Source organism: Moschus berezovskii, chromosome 7 (assembly GCF_049115385.1).
Source record: "Moschus berezovskii isolate FMDL1 chromosome 7, NW_MosBer_1.0, whole genome shotgun sequence".
In the NCBI taxonomy this organism is placed as follows: domain Eukaryota; kingdom Metazoa; phylum Chordata; class Mammalia; order Artiodactyla; family Moschidae; genus Moschus; species Moschus berezovskii.
Genome location: NC_142466.1, coordinates 71,059,646 through 71,075,402, shown reverse-complemented (window position 1 = coordinate 71,075,402; position 15,757 = coordinate 71,059,646). Strand labels below are relative to the sequence as shown.

The following is a 15,757-nucleotide window of genomic DNA, read 5'->3' as shown; positions in this document are numbered from 1 at the left end:
TTTTTGATGAATTTCACCCAGCTGCTTGCCTCTCCTTTAATTCAGCCTCATCCTCACCCATTTCCCTGTGCGCCCACTCAGTCACACACACTGTACTCTCTACTCACTCTAAGTGTGTCTGTCTACACACCTGGCTCACACGGATCCGCTCTGTGCTCCCCTTGCTCCTGCAGAACTTGTCACCTCCTATGTGTTTATTTGGGGCATCAGTGTTTGTGTCTATGTGTGTGTGTCTCCTTTTAGACCTCGATCATGTCGAGAGCTGCCGTGATGCTTCCTTTATATGTGTAGCTCATACATGCTAAGCACCGACTTGGTGCCAGGTGCAGTGCTGGTCACAGGGCATGTGGAGGTGAGTCTAAAACAGTGATGCTCTCAAAGGGAGGCCACCGGGGGTTTGTTACCATGCAGCCTAAGAAGCGTGATGGTGCAGCGTGGGGTAGGTGCAGGGGCTGTTCCCCCGATACAGAGGACCGTTGGGATCACTGACCCAGCACATTGGTCAGGTGGCCTGTCTGTTTAATACCCTGCAGGGACTCATCATTGTTCTGGGAATGGGAACAGAACTTCTCCCTGTGCCCTTGGAAGCCCTGTGGTCTGCCCCATTCACTCCTAGCTTCATTCCTGAGAACTCTTCCCTCTCTCTCTGGGCCCAGACATGAGGTACTTTCAAGTTTCTCTGGTGATTGGGCTCAGAGAGTGTGCACGGGACCTTTTCACAGGCTGTTTCCACCGTCTGGAATGGGCTTTTGCCATCTTTCTTCATCTTTTAAATACCAGCTCAAGTGTGCTTTCTCTGTCCTCCCTCGTTGGGAGAAACCTCTCCTACAGTTTCTCTAAGAATCTTGAACCTTTGTAGTGCTTATCACAGATGCGATTTTAAATTGCTGGAATATTTGCTCAGTGTTGGTCTTCCCCCATTTTGGCAGGGGACTGTGAGCTTAGTCTGTTTTGGCTCTCCAGAGTGCCCCATACAGTTTCTAGCACTTGGCTGTTGTGTTAGTCGCTCAGTTGTGTCCAACTCTTTGCGACCCCATGGACTGTAGCCCACAAGGCTCCTCTGTCCATGGAATTCTCCAGGCAAGAATACTGGAGTGGATTGCCATTTCTTTCTCCAGGGAATCTTCCCAACCCAGAGATCGAACCTGGATCTCCTGCATTGCAGGCAGATTCTTTACTGCCTGAGCCACCAGGGAAGCCCTCTGGTACGAATATTTATTGAGCACATGGTAGGTGCTCATTAAATATTTGCGGAATGAATGGATGAGTGTCAAAGGATTTATGAGGCCTCATCTGGTTGTTTATAATGGCGTCTATGTGTTTTCCCTTATCAGTGTGAATGTGGGGAGGACAGCTGGGAATTGTGGAGAGACCATCACACGTGGCATGAGAAACCTGGTGTGTGTGTGCTGGGGCTGCTCACTCCTTGAGCCTTGGTGACCTCATCTGTGAAATGGGGATGGGTTATTTTGAAGGCTGTCGTAGAACATTCATGTAAAACCTTAAGCACAGGGGGGCATGTTGATAGGCAGCCACTGACTTTTATTATTGTCATTTTATTATAACACATATGAAAATGTAAAATGCTGTATAGTCACATAAATACCAGCTCTTGTTTCAGTGGAGGACTCTGTGTTTGAGGCTAGCACAGTAGTGTGTGAGATATGTGTCTGAGCTTTGCTGAATGAGATTCTAAGTGGAGTGGTTGTTCCTGAATCCCTGTCTCTTTCCAGAAGGAGCTGAGGTGCACTGAGAGCTAAGTGGTGAATCTCCTCGGGCGCAGGGTGTGCTGTTGACCCCTGTGGAGTCCTTATAGCTCTGTGTTGTCACTGCTGGCTATTGCCCACTACCAAGCCTGGCTGTGAGCTGGGCCAGCATGTGAGGATCGGTGTGTCATCTGTTTTGTATCTGCTGTGTCCCCATACTCAGGATACAGCCTGGAGGCCCTCGGCCACATCTGTGAGTGAATGACTGCCCATACATCTGAGCAGCTAGCATGGCCACTGGCATGTTGTAAGTGCTTAGCAAATGCTTTTTGCATGAGTGGCATAAACACAATGTACAGCATAACCATTTTGGATAGAATCACAACTGAGCCTCTAAAGGAAGCAGAGGGAGAAGACATGATCAGGCATCTGTGAGGAATGGATTGCTCCACCTGCATACTGGGGCGGCAAGAGAGAAAGATTCTGGGGTTACCGTGTCAGAAGAACATGTTTCCCTGTAGGTGCCAGAGAGAGATCTTTTGGCTCAAGGGCCAGGTGGTTCAGTGGAAAGGGCTCTGCACTTGCCATGGATGACCCATCTCTGGTTCTCACTAGGGTGACCTTGAATTAGTTGTTTAACTTCTGTACACCTTAGTTTTATCATCTCTAAAATGGGAATAATAATAATGCCTGCCCTGCTTGTCCATGGAGTTATTGTAGAGATCATTGAAGAGGGAGGTGGGGAGAGAGAGAGAGGAAATAGATTAATGTGAAAAGGCTTTAAAAAGTCATAAAGTTACAGATATCAAATGTGTCTGAAACTAAGCACAGAGAGTAATTAATTCTGGGTTGTTCTCCCAGGGCTTTTAGATATTTCCAATAACATCTTTATCAAAGATACAGAGATGTTGTTCACATAGGTGATTCATTCAACTTTCTATTAAGTAAGGAGAGCAGTGTGAGATAACAATACTATGGAAGCAGTTAGCCAGGGAGCTGAGGTTTTTCTGACCCCAGCAGGCTGTCTTACAGAAAGAAGTATCTAGAACAAGAAGTGACTAACATGTCTTCCTGTCATCTGTCAGGTGTCTTCAGAATTCAGCCATTCATTGGCAGGTGTCAGATCTGAAACCATCTGCAAGCAAACTGTCGAACAAGGGTCCCAGGCAGGAATTTGGTGGTGTGGGAGTTAGGGCTGTCTGCTGTAAGCAGCAATTTGGGATCCAGCCAGGAAGGCATGGGGGGTTTCTAGGTTTGGGGCCTGGGACAAAGCCTGGCGTGTGTGACTGAAATGTGAAATGCCTAGACAGGGCCAGTTCATGCAGCCCAGGAGTGGGAGGCTGGGATGAAAGTGAAAGTGTTAGTCGCTCAGTTGTGTCCAACTCTTTGTGATCCCATGGACTGAGGCCTGCGGGGATCCTATGTCCATGGAATTCTCCAGGCAAGAATACTGGAGTGGGTAGCCAATAGTACTTATTTTCTCCAAAAAGAGCTTTGATTCTTGCCAACAGATGTGCAAGTATTTTGTTGAGACCTCAAGAGTTCTGGGCCAGGCAGTGTGGAGATGATGAGTTTGGTTTGAGAGATTTGGGGACCCCAGAAGCCCCCCAGCTATGATATCCCCAGCTAAGCCCATCCTACCTGCTGGACTCCTGTGGACAGTGGGTCTTGAGATGGTCTGATTGACTTTGTTTTGGCCACTCTAGATCCTCAGCAGGCTGTGGCCCTGATTCCAGCCTGGTTGCTCCACCATGGACAAAACAAAGTGACAGGTCCTTCCTGAGCCCCGCCTCTGCTCCAAGCACTTTGCCAGGCGCTCTCACATGCACACCAGAGAAGGCAAGGTGTAGCAGAAAGAGCTTGGACTTCCGAGCCCTAGAGGCCCCAGTCTGGCTCACAGCCCTGCTGGGCGACCGTGCTGGGGATCACTTCGCTTGGGGCCTCCCTTCCCTGATGTATAACATGGGAGTTTGATAACGGATGGTCAGCATTGTTTTGAAGACTAAATAAAATAAAAGCATAGGATCTAGTGCCCAGGGGGTGTTCGGCAGACGCCACAGGGTGGAGTATGCATTAGGGATATGACATACTTCTCTTTTGGTGTGAGGTGCAGGCAGGAAGTTGCAGAACTGGCCTTTGAGAATTGCTTTGGAGTCTGGCTCCTGAGGATAGGGACTTCTGTAGGTTTTCGTTTTATTCCCCTGGGTGACTTACTCCTGCACACATATAAAGCCAGGTGCTTCTGGTTTGGGAAACCAGGGAGGTGGGTATAACTAGAAGAAGGTCCTGTTCCGGTCTGGCTCTGTATTCAGATGATTCTAGAAGCCCCTCCCTTACATTAGGAAGCTTCAAGGTTGCTGGGGTGGGTGGCTTCATTGTCTAAAGAACAGTGTGGCCCCTGGGAGGGAGAGGAATGAGACTCTGATCCCTCTCTCTGGGGCTTGAAATTGTTAGGACATGTCTGAGAGGTGGCATAACTTTGAGAAGCGTATGCTGCAGGAAAGGGCAAAAAGAGCTCTGAGGTGAGCTTTACTTAGTGTGGGGGCCCAGGGCATGGGGGTGTCTAGGGCAGGCGACTTGGAGATGGGAACTGACGCTGAAATATCCCTCCTCCTCTAAGATACCCGGGGGAGACCCTGGGGATGGTAACTGCGTATACAATATAAACTGAAGGTGCTCAGTGTTGAGGACTGTAACCCTTAGTTTTCGTCTTGGCTCTGGCCAACCTGGCCCAGGGTTGACCCCCTCAGGGCCCTGGTTTTAGTGCAGATCACAAGCCTCTGTGGCCAACATGGCAGCTGAATGAAACTGAGACTGGCAGCTGGGCCTGGCTCAAGGTTTGGGGTCAGGGTGACCTCAAGGGGTGCAGATGAAGATGATGCATCAACCTGTCAGCATGGCCGGGGTGCACTGAGCAAGGTGCTGCCAGAATGCCTGAGCTGCCTTATCCCTCTCATTTTTGAACATTCAAAGAAATGTTACCTTATTTCTACCCCAGTCTGGTATAGTGTGAAGTGCAGTTTGGTTTCTTATTTTGTTCTGATAATGACCTTATTTAGTCGATATTTCAACAATTAAACAAGAACTACAGATTTTGTGTAGTGCTCGAGTCTATTATTTCTTCCAAATGCATCATCTAATAACAACCTGGTAAGAGGAATTTTTCCATTAGCCCCATTGATCGATGGGGAAACTGAGGCTCAGAGTGATGAGCCCAGGGTGAGATGGTAAGCAGAGACTTACTAAGTCTGTCAGGCTCTAAGCCCAGTGCCATTTGCATACTCACAGCTGCTGGGCACACTTTGGCCTAGGCAGATGGGCTCTGTGGTTCTGTACTATACTCTGGGTTCATGGGGATCAAGTCAGGTGCCAGGGAGCCATCCATCATGGGCGTTCCTGAAGGCCCTTTAAGGGAGCTGTGTCTACAGATGCTGTTGGCTTCATGGATGATAAAGTGCTTCCAACTTCATCCTCCTAAGCGCCTCAGGAAGGACTGCCAGAGGTGGCCATCCACAGCAGGGAGGCAGACGCTCAGAGAGACTGGAGGTTTGGACCAGAATCCATACTCAGGTCAGTGTCAGCTGGTCATGGGGGAGAGGTGACCTTGTGTTGGACATTGAGCTCCATTTGGGAACAAGAATGATGCACCTGTGGCTGTGGGCATCTGAGCATGACTCGGATATATGTGACAGTGTGGTCAACTCACATGTGAGCAAGCTACTCTAGTGGAGCACGTGAACTGTGGAGCAGGACTCCTTCACCGTCACTTACCAACTGTGTTAATTTTGGTCAAGCCGCTCCACCTCCTGTGCCCCAATGTTCTCATCTGTACAATGGGTGATAATAATAGTACCTATTTCAAAGAATAGTTATAAAAACTAAATTTGCTGAAGACTTCAGCCACTGCACAATACATTGTAAGGGCCATGAAGTTGTTGTCAAGTAAAACAAAAGATATGAGGCTGATTTGAATACACTCTTAGGGAGGCACAAGTAGAGGTTATAGGAGCATGAAGGGAAGCGTGATGAATTCTCACTGGGTACAGCCTGGGAGGGCTTCTCAGAGCAGGTGACTTTTGAGCTGGGCTTGCAGAGGTGGAGATGTGAGAAGAACCCTGTGGGAGGAGGGAACTGCCCTAGCCAAGGTAGAGAGGTGGGACTTTGAGGGGTTAATGCTGAGCCACTCAGGTGTGGCAGGCACATAGGTGAATAGCTGTAAAAGACATTATGGAGAGAGAGCCAAGATCTGGAAAAACAATCATCTTTGGGCTTGCAGTGTCTGAAACTGCTGCTGCTAAGTTGCTTCAGTCGTGTCCGACTCCTAGCGACCCCATGGACTGCAGCCTACAAGGCTCCTCCATCCATGGGATTTTCCAGGCAAGAGTATTGGAGTGGGTTGCCATTGCCTTCTCCGAGTGTCTGAAAGAATAGTTTTAAATCAGTCAGTGCTTATTGAGGGCCTCATGCAAGGTCCTGGTTTCTGGTACTTGCTGTCAGCACAGAGGCTTTCTGTGGCTGACACTGGAGGACACACTCCCATGTCACCTGGGAGCTGGACAAGGTCATCTCCAGGGACATAGCAAAGATTAGGGTGCAGGGGAAAGAAGGTAGATCAGGCAGATTTAGTTAATCTTGGCTTTGTTACTTGCTGAGATGTGTCTTTGGGCAAGCCCCTATCCCACTGAACCTGTTCTTCCTTCTGTACAGTTAGTTGGGATGTGGGTTCCTGCCTGATGGACTGGCTGGAAGTCAAGGATGAGAGGAAGTACCCTCTGAGAACGTTAAATGGGAGTAGGACCCAGCCATGTTTGACACCGATTAGATTCAGGAGCAAGTCTGCCATGAGCCCATTCTAATTTTAACAATTGAAAAATGACTCAGGGTCTGAAGAGGGCCCCAGAGTGATTTCAGAGCTTACTCCAAGTTGGGTCTGTAGGTGGACATAATAGATGCAATCAGCTTTACGTTTCTCTTAATGGCTTTCTTGATGAAGGGAAGCAGAGAGTAGCAGGGATGCATGCCGAAATAACTGTGGGAACCTCGGCAGCCAGAAGCCAGGTTGGCAGGCCCGGCCCTGTGATATGAGGGCAGAAGGCTGGTACTATCATCCCCAAGGCTGTCTGTCAGCCTGATGGGTAGCTGGTCTGGCTGCAGAGGTTTCCCTTTTTGACATGGGGTGAGCCACAGACTGCACTGGTCCTTGAGACCTGTCTTTGTTTGGATATTGGATGTAGGGCAAGGATTATCACCCTGCCCCACCCCTAACAGGACAGGCTCTGGGTTTGGAGAAAGTCTCCTTGGTGGCAGGGGGTGGTTGTCATTTTGAGTCTAGTGATTGAGCAGATTGTCTTGAGAGGATGGAGTTCTTGGGTTGCTTAGTCACTCAGTCATGTCTGACTCTTTGTGAACCCATGGACTGTCACCCACCAGGCTCCTCTACCCGTGGAAATTTCCAGGCAAGAATACTGGAATGGGTTGTCGGTCCCTGCTCCCCGGGATCTTCCCAACCCGAGGATCGAACCCACGTCTCTTACATTTCCAGCACGGACAGGCAGATTCTCTCCCACTAGGGCCACCTGGGATACGGAATGGCTTGATCTGTCAGGTTCCAGCCTTTTTCCTGCCACAGAACACCTCTTCACTGAGCAGCAACAGGCCACTCTTAAAACCCATTTGGATAGAAGAGGTTCTGAACAGAGCAATAGAGTGGTTTTCTCAAAACCATTGATAAAGAAGTTGATGTATATAGACTCAACTGGATTTTTACCTAAATGACTCCTTTTGAATATTTGGAGAAAGAGAGTTGTAATGCCTTAGGGGGAACTGAAGGGAGGAGGAGGGTTGTGTTCAGAATATAAGTATGGCTCTTGCAAGTCTTGACCTCGTGGTCTTTCGTGGGAGCTGGACTCTCTGAGCTTTGGTTTCTTTATCTGTAAAGTAGGTAGGGTACCCTTTTCAATTACCCTCCCAGGGTGATTTTTTTTTTTTTTGCTTAAATCAGATTATGGCACTGGAGAGCCCTTGAGAAAAGTCAAGATGGGACTATCTGGATTGTTAAGCATTTCTGTGAGAGAGCCCTACAGTGGCATTTGCCTGGATTCACAAAGAAGGAAATCATGAAAGATACAGAAAAAGGGTATTTTGAAAATAATAGGAACTAAAGTAGGTCTCATTTAGGTTTAAGGAAGAAATAGGGCAGTAGATGTAAAGACTGAGCTATCTATTCTTGTTTCTAAGTCAGAATTTACTTTTTAGGGTAGAAAATGGGCAGTTGGATTCTTTCATCCTATATGAGTTAGAAGTCAGAATGTCAGAGGAGATGTAGGGCCCCCAGAACAAACAAAGAAATATATCCTGAAAAGATTTTCTTACGTGGCTTGGATGTGTATAAGAAGCTGGCTTAAAAGCTTTCAGATCTTCATATGATATAAATCATGATAATTGACCTAATAGTGTTAGGATCCTAGAGCTTGACGTTAGGATCCTAGAGCATCCCCTCCCATTCTGACTCCTTTGGAGAAAAGTCAGGCTAGGAGATGTCTGCAATAGCATATTTTGGAGGATGACACCAGCCTCTTTCCTCGCTGAAGCTGTTTGCTTTCTCCAGTCCAGTTCTTCTTGTCTAGAGCTCAACAGGATCCTCCAGACACGGGAAATGTAGGAATTCTGGTTACTGTCTGGGTTCCCTGGGAGCAGGCATGAGATTACCCAGGTGAAACACATCAGGACCGAAGCATCGTCAGAGTAAACACATTCCATGGGCTTAGCCTCTGTTCTTTATGGGAAATTGTCTACTTTTCATCAAGGTCCTTGGAGATAAGCATTCTTATTGCTCCCATTTTTCAGATGAGAAAACTGAGGCACAGAGAAATGTACTTATCGTCCTAGATTTGCATGGATAGTAACTGACTAATTTAAACCCAGGCACTGTGGTTCTGGGGCTTCCCAGGTGGCGCAGTGGTACAGAATCCTCCTGCCAATACAGGAGTCATGGATTCAATTTCTGGGCTGGGAAGATCCCCTGGAGGAGGACATATCAACTCACTCCAGTATTCTTGCCTGGAGAATCCCATGGACAGAGGAGTCTGGTGGGCCACAGTCCATGAGGTCACAAAGAATCAGACATGACTGAGTGACTGAACATGCATACTGTGGTTCTAGGGCCCACATTTATAAACATTAAGCACTGGTCTTTGTTTCTGGCTTTCAAAGGGACCTCAAAAGATCAAATGGTCCAATTGTCTGCCTTCTTGTCATTATCCCCATTTTACAGATGAGAAAACTGAGGCCCAGTGCTATGGACTAAATATTTGTATCCCCCTACCTTCCCTACCTGCTGCTCTTGCAGTATATGTGAAATCTTGACTCCAAGTGTGGTAGTATTTGGAAGTGAAACCTTTGGGAAGTGATTAGGTGATTAGGATTTGTGTCTTTTTTTAAAGGAGACCCAGGAGAACTCATTTGCCTTTTCCACCATGTAATGTTATAGCAAAAGACCGTCATCTGTGAAACTGAAATTGGACTCTCACAAGACACCGAATCTGCTGGTGCCTTGATCTTCGACTTCCCAGCCTCTAGAACTGTGAGGGATAGTTTTTGTGGTTTATAAGCCACACAGCCCATGGTGTCTGTTCTAGAAGCTCCAATGGGCTAGACACCAAGAGAAGAAGAGGCCTGACTTGCTAAAGCCACACAGTGAGATTCCAGGTGAACTAGAACTAGAACCCTGCTCCTCTTTACAGGAATGATCTTCCCCAGCAGTTTCTGCCTTTGGGGCATCTTTCCTCCTTCTGAGAGAGTGAGAGCTGCATCAGCATGTGGCCCGGATGAGGCTTTTCCTTCTCATCCCTGGCATGCATTCCACTCTGGAACCAGCAGGTCCTCCTTCTGTTGCTGGGCTTATTCTGGCTGCCAGGACCCCTCGCTGCTGTGGCCCTCACCACTATCCACAGAGGCTGCTTGAGGGGTACAGGTAGGTTGTCAGGAACCTTCACCAGCTGTGATTCCAAGGTGGGTGCTCAGAGCATGCTCAGAGGGTGGTCTTAACGATTAGTAAAGGAAAATGAGATCCCCTGAGTTCTTCAAAAACATGATGGATTGCACTGACCTCACTTACTTTGTTGAGGAAGTTACAAACTGACAAGGTTAGGGGAACTGGGGAACTAGCAAATGTGAGCTCCGTGAAGGTATTTGACAGAATCTCTTGTGAATTTTCAACCAGGTAGAGAAGATGGTCCATTTGGACGCATCTGTTCATTGTTTGCATCTCAAACCCAAGAGGTGTTAATCTGGGAGTAGTCCGGGGTGAGTGTCTACAGCAGGGGTCCCCAACCTCTGGGATAGAATGTCTGATGATCTCATGTGGTGATAATAGAAATAAAGTACACAATAAACGTAATGCACTTGAATCATCCCCAAACCATTCCACTGCCCCCAGTCTGTGCAAAACTTGTCTTCCCCAGAAGCAGTCCCTGGTACCAAAAAGACTGGGGACTGCTGATCTGCAGGACTCTGTTCTTTGCCTGGGCTTAAAAAAAAATTATATATGGTCTACAACTTATGGTAGTTTGTGCAAAAGTGGTATGCATTCTGAGAAAGCATGCTTCAGATTTTGGACTTTTATCTTTTCATGGTCTAGTGCAGTGCAGTACTCTCTCGTGATGCTGGGCAGTGGCAGTGAGCAGCAAGCATCCTGCTCAGCCACACGATCACAGTGGTGAGAACCGATATACTTAAAACTGTCCTCTACCCAGACAACCATTGTGTTTTACACGTTCAGTGCACTGTTCAATAAATTACATGAGATATTCAACACTTTTTTAAGAAATAGGCTTCATGTTAGATGACTTTGTCCAAATCAGTAGGATAAGTGTTCTGAACATTCTTAAGGTAAGTTAGCCTATCATGTTCTTAGATTACATGTATTAAATGCATTTCTTACTTAACAGTATTTTTGGTTTGTGATGGGTTTATCAGGACTTAACCCATTGTAAGTTGAGGAAGATCTATCATTTTCTATATATCTATCTTTAAGAGAAGATATATATTCTTTCTTTAATCAATTACTTGAATAAAATCATAGAAGTCTTACAGGTCAAATTTTGCTAATGATGTCAAGCTAAGAGGATTAGCAAATATTTCAGATGACAGAGCCAGAAAACAAATTTCCTCTTGTTACAGTCACACCATTGCTCTAGGATTCCAAGAGTTCTTTTTCAGGGTTCACTGCATCAACTGGCTCTTGGGTTCCGACAACCAGCTGCTTAAGGACAGGACGAAGTTGATGAGGCTTAAAGGGAGTAGGTGTGAAAAGAGACCGAGGCCCTAGTTGACCATGACTCATTATGCTCTCTGAAGGCAGGGAGCAGCTGGAAGCTCAGCGCCTGTGCTGATGTAAATGCAGGCCACTGTTAGTCCCGAGTCTGCTGAGAATGAGACCTCTTTCAGGGCATGTGCTGGGAAAGGCAGTGCCAGTAGGACCATGGAAGATATCTATAGTAGAGAAAAGCTCCTGTGGCGACCTTGGCTTTGACATTGGCTTTATCTCAGGTTACCCTCTCTCCTCACACTCTCCCTCCCTTCTACCGATTATTATCAAGTAAGACCTCAGGATGCCAGGCACTGCAGTGGGCACTGGTGGACAGTACCAAACAGGGTCCCTGTCCTCATGAGCTTATGACCCATGTGTTTCTGCAACGTGTGTGTAGGTGGTGCCAGGGTCTCTGGGGTGGTGCCATCAGACTGGCCCTGGGGAAAATCCGGGCATCCCGAGGCAGGCAGAGGTGTGGTCAGGAGCTGAGGTACACACAGGTGAGCCCAGATAGGGCAGCCTGGGGTGGAATGCCTTCTGTTCTGCAGAATAGTTCATTCTGCCTTTGAGTGGGCAGGTGAAGAGTGGTGGTGAGGCAGCAAGTGGCCTTGAGGAAAGGAGAGAATTACCTCCTTAGGGCAGGAGATTCAGGCAGAGGCCATCACATGGACAAAATACAGATCTCTAAGGATAGAAGCTTTGGGCTGGGATGAGGTTTTCTGTCTTATCACAGATATTGGTTTTACTCTATATTTTTGAAAAATGTTATTGTAGAGTATAGCAGAATGTATTTGGTTTTGATCTTTTGGGATAGGTACATTATCTTGGAATCATAGCCCCCATTCCCAGGATGAGGACAGATGTACCGAGGAATAAACAGATATCATTGAGTAGCTGAGCAATTTCTGTTTGAGGACTTCAGTCAGTATCATGCCAGAGGAGTCCATCTCCACTGCTGGACCTATTCCAGCTGGGAAGAGAAGGCATGGTTTTAAGATTCTTGGCATCTTTTGAAAAGCCATCCTAATGACCGACTTTTGTACTTGGAGAGTTTACCTTAAGATTTAAAAAAAAAACTTGTAGTATCTTTATCTTATTATAAAAATAATTTATGCTTATTGAAGACAATTCAGAAAATGCAAATTAAAAGAAGAAAATTAAAATCACTCATAACCTCACTATCTAATATAATCAATGTAGATATCTTGGCATGTATTCTCATATTTTTTTAAAACAAAATCAGATTATTTGCTTCTTGTTACCTGTTCTTATTTAACTTTATATCATGAAGAGCTTACTGGGCCATTTCAGAACCTCTACTTCATATTTCTAAGTGACTTAGCAGTGTTCCACCAGGCCATACATGGATAATCTTTTCCTGTTGAAATGTGGATTGTGTGCAGTTTCTTGGTTTGTGTGTGTGTGTGTGTGTGAGAATGTATGTGTGAGTCTTAACAATATTGCAGCATACAGCCTCGACACAAAATGTGGGTGCTTCTCTATGATTAGTTCTTTAGACTAGCATTGCCTGAGCCACAGGGTATGCAAATTTTAAATATTTTAAAACTTAGTTATCTATGCCATTTCTGGAAAGCTTAGTGTGGACCAGAGTCAAGTGCTTTTATATGCATCATCTCATTTAGTTTTCATAACATGCCTGCTGCTACTGCAAAGTCACTTCAGTCGTGTCCGACTCTGTGTGACCCCATAGACGGAAGCCCACCAGGCTCCCCCTTCCCTGGGATTCTCCAGGCAAGAACACTGGAGTGGGTTGCCATTTCCTTCTCCAATGTGTGAAAGTGAAAAGTGAAAGTGAAGTCGCTCAGTCGTGTCCGACCCTTAGCGACCCCAGGGACTGCAGCCCACCAGGCTCCTCCATCCATGGGATTTTCTAGGCAAGAGTACTGGAGTGGCTTGCCATTGCCTTCTCCGTCATAACATGCCTAGGAACTGTTATTATTCCTCTTTTAAGATGAAACATCTGAGTCTTAGAGAGTTTTAGTAACTTACCCAAGACCTCAGAGCTAGGACATGGAGGGAATCAAGCCCACTTACCTGGCTGCAGGACTCACAGTGGAATCCTGTACTACTTATTGCTGAGCTGTCTGTCCTCAGACAGAAGTGGATGAGGGGGTGGGGAAGGGAGGCCTTCCCTTGAGCATGTAACTGGGAGATATTACTAAATAAAAAACAAACACAAAAACTCTGCCAATTGGGCAGTTGATAAATTATAATTTTGCACTTCTTTATCAGAAAGGTTGAATGTATTTCAGTGTTTAATGAGCTCCGGTTTAGTGAATTGACTTGTCTTACCTGTTGAGTTTTTTTATTAATATACATAGCTCTTTCCTACTGAATTGTGAAACTGCTTTTTATATATTACAGTTCTTTACCCATCCCCAACCCTAATGTGTGTACTAAATATTTGTCCAGTTTTTTCTCTTGTCCTTTAACATTAAAATACTCATGTTACTTTTTAACATGAGTTTTTAAAAAATCTCATGTAGCTAGATTGATACCTTTATAATTTTTGCTTTTGGTGTATACCTAGAACATCCTGCAAATAGTCTGTGGCTTTATAAATAACCCATTTAGGTTTTCTTTTGGTTATACTAATGATTTAATTTTTTAAATATTTAACTCTTTAATACATTTAACATTTATTTTTTAATAAAGTGAACTTCTAGTGATATATTTATTTTCCAAGTGGTTAATCCAGTGTTCCAATACCATTTGTTGAAAAATTAATTTCTCCACTTACTTGAAATGACACCTTATATATAGTTGGTCTATTCCTGAATTTCTAGGTTTCTAGGTTTTTTAAGGTGTGTCTAGGTCAGTGCCCCACTATTTAAATCACCTTAGCTTTTTATTAGTCTTTAGTATCTGATAAGGTAAGTCCTCTCCATAATGTTACTAGTACTTCTTTTCCAAGGATTTTCCTAACTATCCTCATCCATGTATCCTCATGCTAGAACTAAAAGTTATTTTGTTGAGTTCTAAAAATAATAATCATGAAGTTGATATTTTGGTTGGAACTTGGCAAACTTAGAGATTGAAATGTTTGCAGATTCATTTTGCAGGTTCATCTCATTCAAGAAACAAGGTGCATCTTTTCTTTTGTTCTTACCTCTTTTATATCCCTTTCAAAGAATTGGTAGTTATTAATTCTTCCCACAAATATTTCTTGAGTAGTTCCAGATAGTGTAGCCCTTTTCATATGAATCTTACTCATTTCACTAACTTAATTTCTCAGTGTTTTATGTCTTTGTTATTATTGTGAGCAATATCCTTTTATTTTATAGTGGCTCCCCTTCATCACCATGTTTTCTAATTAATTATTGCTGGTATGTAGAAAGCTTTGATTTGTGAATATTTCGTAACCAGCCACCTACTTGAGCATTGTCATTGGTCCAAATAGTTCCCCATGGATTTTCCAAGTAGACAGTCATCCTTTTTGGCAAGTGACAATACTTATACCTCTTCCTTTTTCAATATTTTTATGTGGCTTCTTTGTCCACAGATTGAATTGTCATGAACTGTGAGAGCAGAACCAGGTAGATGTTGTGAGCCCAGGCATTCTTATTTGATGGTGTGTTTCACTGTTGCTGGGCATGCTGGCTGTGGTTTGTGACAGGCTTTGGTATGTTCTGGAGATACCGTCTTTCTCATTTACTAGGAGGTTTGGGTTTTACTGTTTTAAATCAGAAATTTAAGTGAATTTTATTAAATGTGTTTTCAACATCTTCTGTATGAACTGTTTGCATTTCAAGGATTTATTTCAGCAGGCCCAGTGGGCGACTGCATATCTGCAGCTAGGCTGTAGACACTTTGTGAGTGGGCTTTGTCCTCTAAATCATCTAAAATCATCCATCCCCAGCTGTACTGAGGCCCTATGGAGAAACGACAAGCTAGAACCATTCAATCCTCCACCTCTCCCCCTGCGGTCAATATTCAGTCAATGTGTGTGAGAGTCAGTGGATAGACATTCAGTGAATTCTAGAAGGATGTTATAGGGAAGCACTCTCAAAATTCAGAGGTGGGGAGGCTGCAGAGCCTCACCTTCCCTCCTGCACTAATTAGGCAGCCATCAGTGCGAGGAGGCATTTCATCCAGTTCTCCAGATGAGGTTAGTATCATGTTTGCCTCATCAAGGAACTGAATTACAATGGCATAGATGTTTAAATTGCGGGCCATAAAGTGCTTGTCAAGTACTAATTGTAGTCTTCCCGAGCCCTGGTATTACCAACCTCATGATTATGCCAGCTGCCGGGCTGGCAGGCAGCCTTCCCAGCCAGCACCTTGCAGTAAAGGTGTGGCTGTGATGGGGCAAATTTTGTCTAGGGAATTAGATGTGCTTTCTAAATAAATAAGGGATTCAAGTGTCAGGTGAGGAGCTGTACAATGGTTGGAAGTACCCCCAGAACTGTGCCAGTCCATTTGGCTAAAAACAAGTTGTTCTAAAACAATTTGGTTGAAAACAGTATGATCAAGGTGAAGATTAGGTCCAGAATTATGAGTTGGCAAAAAATGAATCATTCCCTCTTTGCTGGATTTTCACATGTGGGTAGTTTGGGTGCATTATTCATTCATTCAACAAATAGTAACTATTTACTGTGTGTCAGGTACTGTTGTCAGCAATGGGGGTACAGCCATGGACACAACAAAGACTGCTCCAGAGAGCTTGGATGCTGATGATGGAGATGGAGAAATGTTGCCTAAATTAACGTACATCTTAGCT

The 15,757-nt window shown here is 45.1% G+C and overlaps 1 protein-coding gene across 2 annotated transcripts in view; it reads left to right on the top strand.

Annotated features, from left to right (window-relative positions):
- The window catches only part of GABBR2 (gamma-aminobutyric acid type B receptor subunit 2), a 379,938-nt gene that overhangs the window by 11,749 nt on the left and 352,432 nt on the right, over positions 1 to 15,757 (top strand). The window lies entirely within an intron of this gene.